Raw genomic sequence first — 8,990 nt, 5'->3', positions numbered from 1 at the left:
ACACATTTCCAAGTGTGGTCGCACGAAAATTGTGCGGCCGCACTTCACACCTTCTCCAATACCAGGCTTCAGTAAAATGGCCATAACTTTCTGTACATATGTCCAAATGACTATTTCCTTACCTTTATGGAAACTAGACATGAAGGGATACAACATTTGATTTTGAATTATCACCAAATTCTTTGTAGATAAAATGATATAAGCTTCCGAAATCGGACCAGTGAACCTGTAGAACACCCTAAAATGCGGCCGCAAACAAAATTTTGCAGTACGCACTATTCCTTTATGGTACACATATTTTCGCCTGTTGCAGCACTTTTTCATCTGCAACAACACTCAAAAATGTGCCTCAGCATATGAAGTTGTGTGGTCCGCACTTCCAACGTTCTAAAATAACATCAGAGTGCTGAAATTCTCGGACTCGCTCGAAACTCACCCGAGGCCCCTTGAACCTCAACCAAAGATACCACCAAGTCTTAAAACACCATATGAACTCGGTCGAAACCTAAAATCACCTCAAACAACATCAAAATATGAATTACACACGGATTCAAGCCTAATAGAGTTTAAATTTACAACTTCTACAAACAACGTCAAAACCTATCAAATCATGTCCGATTGACCTCAAATTTTGCACACAAGTCATAAATGACACCACAAACCTACTCCCACTTCTGGAAATCCAATTCGACCCCGATATCAAAATGTCCACTCCTGATCAAACTTTCCAAAATTCCAACTTCGGCATTTCAAGCCTACTTCTACTACGGACCTTAAAATTAAAATTCGGACGCGCTCTATTGGCCCAAGAACAGGTGAAGTTCTGAAGACTGACAAAAGAACTCAGACATGGACCAGGTCCATCTTGTGAAGCACAGTCAAGATCAACTCAAACACGTGAGATACACGTGAAGGAGATAAATCTAACTTATCAGAAGTAATATCTCCTAATCTGATCGAAAAGGTTGCATATTAGATAAGGAGAGAAAGACTCCTTACATGAAGAGAACACAGTTTAGGAAGAAGATAGTATTAGAGTTTGAGATCATCTTGAACTCTTCTACGATAGAAGAGTAGCATTTGAATCCCAGTCAATCTCTAATTACTAACCCATTAAATATTAGTGTTGTTCTCTTTTACAGGTAATGCATATAAGCAAAAGTTAAACTTAAATTGAGAGCAAAAGAGCAAGGTGATTTTGCAAGTAATTTATGTGTGATTCAAGCGTGCAATCCTAAAGCTACTTGAACCAGATAGAAGAACCAGTTCCAAGTGTCTATCTTTTATTCTATTTCAATTGTAGTAGGTGATTTTACATTGTACCATTCAGCTTTCATAGAAGCAATTGTATTAGGTACCTAGAGTATTCAAGTTAGAATTAACTTGAAGTTGTCGCAACAGTTGAGGTTGTGTGCCACAATGGGATTAAAGTTAATCCTTAAGTTTACAAAAGAGTTTTTATAAATGCAGTTTTTGGCTCAGTGATTTTAGTGAAAGTTTGGGAAAATTCTACTAAGTAGTATGTCGTGGTTTTTTCACCTTTTAAGCCATGTGTTTTCCATGTAAAAATCTCTGTATTCTTTATTTTCTTTACTTATTATTCCGTAAATAGTAGTAGTTGGAACACATAAAAGAACCAAGTCCTTATATAGTTCAGTTAAGCGAAAATTGGGTACCACATAAATCACCCCCCTCTTGTGTGGTATTGACGTTTAAAATATCAATTGGTATCAGAGCGGGTTATCCTTGAAGAGGCTAACACCTTAGGAAAAGATCAAGATGAATGCACCACCTGGAAACTGGGAAGGGCAATCCACTGCTAGGACTCCACTCTTTAATGGTCAGTACTATTCTTGGTGGAAGAACAGGATGAGAGATCACATCATAGGAAAAGACTATGAACTCTAGGACATAGTCACTAATTGTCTCCTGGCGATTACAAAGAAGAATGTTGAAGGAGTGGACGTGCCAAAGACAAGAGCTGACTGCACTGCTGAAGATTTGAAGAAATGGGAAAAGAATGGCAAGGCCAAGAAATGGCTTGTATGTGAATTGGGTCCAGACGAGTACAGCAGGATTCAAAGTTGTACCATTGTTAAGGAGATATAGGACACTTTACAAGTGGCTCATGAGTGAACTCCTCAAGTGAAGAGATCAAGAGGAACACTGCTATATTCTCAATATGAGAATTTCACTGTGAAGGAAGGAAAAACTATCCAGGAGATGTACACAAGGTTCAGAACACTAACAAATGAACTTAAATCTCTTGGGAGAATTAACCTTGAAGAAGATAAGGTTGAGAAAATCATGACAAGGGTCTTACCAGTGACTTGGGAAAGCAAAATCAGTGCTATTCAGGAATCAAAGAACATTGGTACTCTCAAGTTTGATAAACTGATTGGAAATCTCACTGCCTATGAACTGAGAAGGCAAACCATGAAAATGGATGCACCCAAGAAGGAAAAGAGTCTGGCTCTCAGAATAGCTGAAGGTGCAGATCTGGAGGATGATGAAATAGCCATGATTACAAGGGATTTCAAAAAGTACCTAATGAGAGGAAATGGTTCTTCAAGAGGTACAACCTTCCACAAACCAAGGGCTCCTGAGAAACATACCAACGAGGGTTGCTACAAATGTGGCAAGACTGATCACATGATCAAAAACTGTCCTCAGTGAAAAATTGAATGGAATAAAGAAAGGGTTGAACGAAGGAGCAGAAAGAAAGAACATGTTCAACCAAAAAGGAACAAAGGATCAACAAAGGCTATGGTTTCTGCTAAGGGAGAAACATCAGATGAGGATTCAAAAGATAAAGCTGGAGATGAACAAGCACTTATGGCTATTAGAGAATCAAATGATGAACAAGAGGTAAGTGTGATTCATCTCAAAGACAAGATTAAATTTCTGTCTAAAAAAAAGATTATCTGAACTATTGCTAGACTTCATCGATGAGTCTGAGACAATTAACAATGAGAAGGAACAACTGTCTAGGGAGTGTGTGATCTTAAAAGCCAAGTGCAAAAATCTAGAATCTAAGGCTAATGAGAGTGATAGTAAAAATGTTGAGTTGAAGAACCAGGTTCTTGAACTCGACACCAGTGTCCTAGTACTTAGGTCTGAAAATTTAAAATTGAAATTAGGAACAGGTAAGAAGAAAGCTGATCACACACATCTCACCTTAGAAGAAAACCTAGGAAAAATGAAGGATGGGTTGTATAAGAAAGATGAGCAGATAAGAGTCTTAAAAGAAAACCTAGGGAAGGTAAAGCATGAACTAGATAGAACTTACAAATAGAATAAGGCTTCTGATGCACTATCCTGACTACAAGAACATCACAGTAGCAACAAGAGAGGATTTGGCTATGCGGCCCAAGCACCTAAGTGGGACACCAAAATCAAGTACCTCACTCTTCCTGAAAACAAAATCTGCATACACTGTGGCAAGACTGGTCATTACAAAAATGAATGTAATGCAAAAGAAAAAGCCAGTCAAAAGAACAAAACCTTTGTTCAAGAGAAAAATAGGCTGTCTGGGTGGGCCAAAAGGAATTTAATTTACCCATTTGCCTATAGAAAGGGACCCAAACTAGTTTGGGTTCCTAAGACTAACCCCTGATTTCTTTTGCAGGTCCAAGTGAAGGGAAGCAGCCAAATATTGTACATAGATAGTAGTTGCTCAAAACATATGACTGGAAGCAAGAACCAGTTCCTTTCATGCGAGGACTTAAAAAGAGGTAATGTCTCCTTTGGAAATGGGAATAAAGGTGAGATTATTGGGGTTGGAAAGGTAGGTAAGATAGAATCACATTCCATTGAAAATGTCTACTTGATAGATGGCTTGAAATATAGCCTAATCAGTGTATCACAACTGTGTGACAGAGGTAACCTTGTAGCATTTACCTCTACCAAATGTTTTGTGATTAATCTTACCACTGACAAGATTGTTTTGCAGGGAAAAAAAGTTAAAAATATTTACATTGTAGATTTGTCCACTCTTTCAGAAAATGAACTCACTTGCTTGAGTGTGTTGGACAATGATCCCCTCATATGGCACAAAAGACTTGGTCATGCAAGTCTGAATCAACTCAACAAATTAGTCTCCAAGGACCTGGTGATAAGGTTACCTAACAAAAATTCAAGGAAGACAAAGTTTGTGAGTCATGTGCAAAGGGGAAGCAGGTAAGATCATCCTTTAAAAGCAAGAAAATGGTAAGCACAACCAGGATGATGGAACTGGTTCATATGGATCTCTGTGGTCCAATGAGAACTTTGAGCAGAGGTGGTAAGAAATATGTGATGGTACTTGTTGATGATTACTCTAGGTTTACCTGGGTACTGTTCTTAACATCTAAGGATGAAGCATTTGACATGTTTACTACCTTTTTTAGAAAAACTCAAAAACAACTAGGTAATCAACTTGCATCAATCAGGTCTGATCATGGAACTGAATTTGAAAATGCTAAGTTTGCTGAATTTTATGATGAGCATGGTATAGATCATAATTTTTCTGCCCCTAGGACTCCTCAACAAAATGGAGTAGTTGAAAGAAAAAATAGGACTCTTGAAGATATGGCTAGGACTATGCTTCTTTCTAGTAAACTGCCCCATAGCTTCTGGGCAAAAGCTGTAAATACTGCATGTTACATCATTAATAGATGCATGACTAGACCTCTTGTAGAGAAGACTCCCTATTATTTACTTAAAGGGAGAAAACTAAATATATCCCATCTTAGGGCATTTGGATGCAACTGCTTTGTGCACAATAATGGAAAGGACTCCCTAGGTAAGTTTGATCCTAGAAGTGATGGGGGATATTCTTCACATAGCAAAGCTTGTAAAGTGTTCAATAAAAGAACTTTGTGTGTAGAAGAAAGTGTACATGTAGTTTTTAATGAAACTAACATTCTTTCTGAGAGATAGGAACATGAAGATGAAGCTGTTGGGCTGGTAAAAGATTTGAGTGAAGTTTCAACTCAAGCTAAAGTTGCACCAAAAGAAGGATTAGGTGATGGAACAGGTTCTTCCATCCAGGGCAACATGACAGGGGGAACAAAACAAAGAGGAACTGAAATCAATCCCATAAAGGAACCTATTCATGACCCTATTCCTCAGCAACAAAACATGGAAGAAACATCAAGCAGAAATTAGTTGGTTGTGAAACCTCACAAGTATCAAAGTTATCATCCCATTGAGAACATAATTACCGATCCAACCTCTGGAGTTAAAACTAGATCACAATTAAAGAATCTGTGTGCTTTTGATGCTTTCATATCTCTTATTGAACCTAAAAATATTGTTGAGGCTTTGCAGGATGCAGATTGGGTAAATGCAATGCAAGATGAACTCAATCAGTTCGAGAGAAGTCAAGTTTGGCATCTAGTTCCAAGACCCAAGGACAGATCAATAATTATCACAAAATGGGTCTTCAGAAATAAGCTTGATGAAGATGGAACAGTTACAAGAAACAAGGCAAGACTGGTGGTCCAAGGTTATAGTCAAGAGGAGGGTATAGATTATGATGAAACCTTTGCTCCAGTTGCAAGACTGGAGGCAATAAGTCTCCTCATAGCCTTTGCAGCACAAATGGAATTCACTTTTCATCAGATGGATATCAAAAGTGCCTTCCTGAATGGCTACCTAAAAGAATAAGTGTTTGTTAAACAACTTCCAGGGTTTGAGAGCAAGGAATGTCCTGAACATATGTATAAATTAGACAAGGCTCTCTATGGACCCAAGCAGGCTCCTAGAGTATGGTATGAATGATTGTCCAAATTCCTACTTGAACTTGGCTACAAAAGAGGAAAAATTGACAGTACTCTATTCTTGAGGAAAAAAGGTAAGGATCTTCTTGTGGTACAAATATATGTTGATGACATAATTTTTGGGGCAATACCTAACAAACTAAGTAAGAATTTTACCAAATTAATGGGGAGTGAGTTTGAAATGAGTATGATGTGTGAGCTTAACTTTTTCTTAGGCTTACAGATCAAGCAAAACCAAAATAGAACCATGATCCATTAGCAGAAATATGCAAAAGAGTTGATCAAAAAGTTTAAAATGGATGAACCAAAGGAAATAGACACCCCCATTGCAACTGCCACTAAATTAGACATAGATGAACCTTGTTCATCTATTGATCAGAAGTTGTATAGGGGTATGATTGGTTCACTTTTGTATTACTGCCAACAGACCTGACATAGATTTCAGTATAGGACTTTGTGCTCATTTTCAGGCTAATCCAAAGGAATCTCACTTGACTACTGTCAAGAAGATACTGAGATATTTGAAAGGCATTACAGATCTGTATCTTTGGTACCCTAAAGGTAGTAATTTCAATCTAGTAGGGTATATTGATGCTAACTATGCAGGTTTCCTCGTGGGTAGAAAGAGCACCTCAGGTATGACTTATTTTCTTGGTTCATGTCTTGTATCATGGGCCACTAAAAAGGAGAATTCAGTGGTCTTATCCACTGTTGAGGCTGAATATGTTGTTGCTACCTCTTGTTGTGCTCAATTGCTGCGGATCAAACAGCAGCTGATAGAATTTGGCATTGAAGTTGGTTGCATTCCTATCTTCTGTGATAACCCTAGTTCTATAAGTATGACAAAGAACCATGTTCATCATAAGAGGACTATGCACATAGATATTAGACACCACTTCTTGAGAGATAACTATGAGATTGGATTGATCACCATAGAATTCTGTGCTATTGATAAACAAATTACTGACATCTTTACTAAAGCACTGAGTAAAGAAAACTTTGAGAGGAACATGTTGGAATTAGGGATGATTAAGATCACCTAATAGGACCAGCTCAGAATGCACAATGGAAAAAATGAAAAAAAAAAGAAAAAAAATTTCATTTTGGCTAGGAAATCTGAACTTATGTATATATCTAGATTAATTTTTACTCAGCTTCATACTATAATTAGTATACTCCTGTGACATGTGTTAATATGACTCACTGATCTCTTACAAAATTTTCTCTATTATGGTAAATTGAGGCATGGTCAAGAGAATTCTAAATGAAGAACCTGATTCATCAGTATGGGTTCATCTGAATGCTAAGGTATGTTTTCTATACTCTGCACAATTAGAAATATAAATATTTAAATCATGAGCAGAAGTCCTACAATTGTTCACCTCCTTAGAAAATTCTATCAGTTTGTTTTTGAACCAGTTCCGTTAGCATTAGAACTCTAAACCACAAAATTTGCCTAAAATCTAGGGAAGCTTAACCGCTCATTCAAACGTGAAATTTCAGGTTGATTAGACCTCTAATTGACCACTGTTAAAGCTATCTTTGTACATTAAATGTGTATTTCTCTCTAAATACTATCATTACCTCCTGCCATCTTCATAATTCTAAATCGTCAAAAACCCCTCTTCACTTTCAATTTCTTTCTTCTCCAAAGTTCCAATTCCCCAATTCTCTCAAGAAATCAACGATAATGACAAACCCACAAGACAAACCTGGATTCCTCCACCACCCACTCCCTCTAATTCATCTACCCCTCCTCCACCTAGCACGTCTCCCAAACCCAGGCTGAGAAGGGTAAAAACGCTTGCTCGAAAAACAGTAGCTTCTGGGGGGGTTTTCAAAGAAATTGAATGAGAAATTAAAGGCAAGCCAGGTCCAAAACTCTGACTCTAACTCTGATTCTGAGTTATACAGATCTGCTAGTGAGGGGGAATGACCTGGGTCTTCTGACTCGGAGAAGGCTCAAGAATCCTCTTCTAAGGTAGGTTCTTCTTTGACTGAGAATTTAGAAAATAGTTTTGTTTTGGTTGGGCCTATCAGAGATGTGGAATTACCTAAGGTAAGATGGGAGTGGAGGTAAAAAGAAATCTGAAAAAGAAAAAAGAAAGAGGGTGAATGTGGTGTCGAGAGGAGAAAAGGGAAAAGAGTGGTTGATCATTCACCCACTACTGATTTATCTGTACCTGCTATTTGTGGGGTTGAACAAGAAAATGTTGAAGAGAGTGGCAAGAAGTAAGGGGGAAGTGGTTCTGGTGAAGCTGCTGAAGGATTAGTTAATCTAAGTGCACAAGTAGATGAACCTGGTTCATCAACTGAAGAGACCCTAGCAAACCTGTTGAAAAAGGTTGGGGCAAGTTATGATCCAAAGAAAAGAAGAACTCCCACACCAAAAACCCCCAGTGCTCCTAGACCCTCCAAGAAAAGAAAAGCTTCATCCCAACAACTACTGAAACTTCCTTGCCAAAGGGAAGAGCCACAAAAAGCAGGGTGAAACGGAGTGAGAGTGATCTACAAAAGGCTCTGGCTGAGAGTAAGAAGAAAAGGATGGATAAAGGAAAAGGGAAGGTTACAGAGTCCATAGAAGTTGTGGAAGTTGAGGAGATGGAACAGGTCCATCAGGAGAAAGTTACAACAGTGGAGGTTCAAACCCCCAAGCCCAAAAAGCCTAATAGCCTATTTGGCCAAGCTGGAGAAATCAGCTTATTTTGAGAAGTGCTTTTGAAAAAAGTACTTTTGGAGAGAATCAGTTTGTGTTTGGCTAATCACTCTGAAAAGCACTTTTGAGAAATAATTTGTGTTTGGCCAAGCTTTTTAGAAAGTGTTTTTAAGTGTCAAATTACGAATAAAGACATGAATAGATTTACTTAATAATTAATATTATAAGTAAATAAATAATATCAAAATTTTGTTATTACATGCAATAATTAAAAAAATAATCCATTTTATTTAAGTAAAATATGAAAATAAAATTAAAAAGTACTTAATTCTTTTAATATAAGTTAAATATATTAAAATTACTTCAACAAATATAAAAACATTCACCATAAAGTCACTATATATTAGAAAGTTTCCTATAATAAGAAGAAATATTTATAAATTAATATCCTAAGTATTAGGTTTAAGGGTTATTTTGGTATATACTATATTTTGTTAAGGGTATTTTAGGTAAGAAGAAAAGCCAAAACTGCTTCTGCTTCTACTTTTGGAAAGAAACTACTTTTTTCTGCT

This window comes from Nicotiana tabacum, chromosome 1 (assembly GCF_000715075.1).
Source record: "Nicotiana tabacum cultivar K326 chromosome 1, ASM71507v2, whole genome shotgun sequence".
NCBI classification, from domain to species: Eukaryota; Viridiplantae; Streptophyta; class Magnoliopsida; order Solanales; family Solanaceae; genus Nicotiana; species Nicotiana tabacum.
This window is presented reverse-complemented; position numbering follows the sequence as displayed.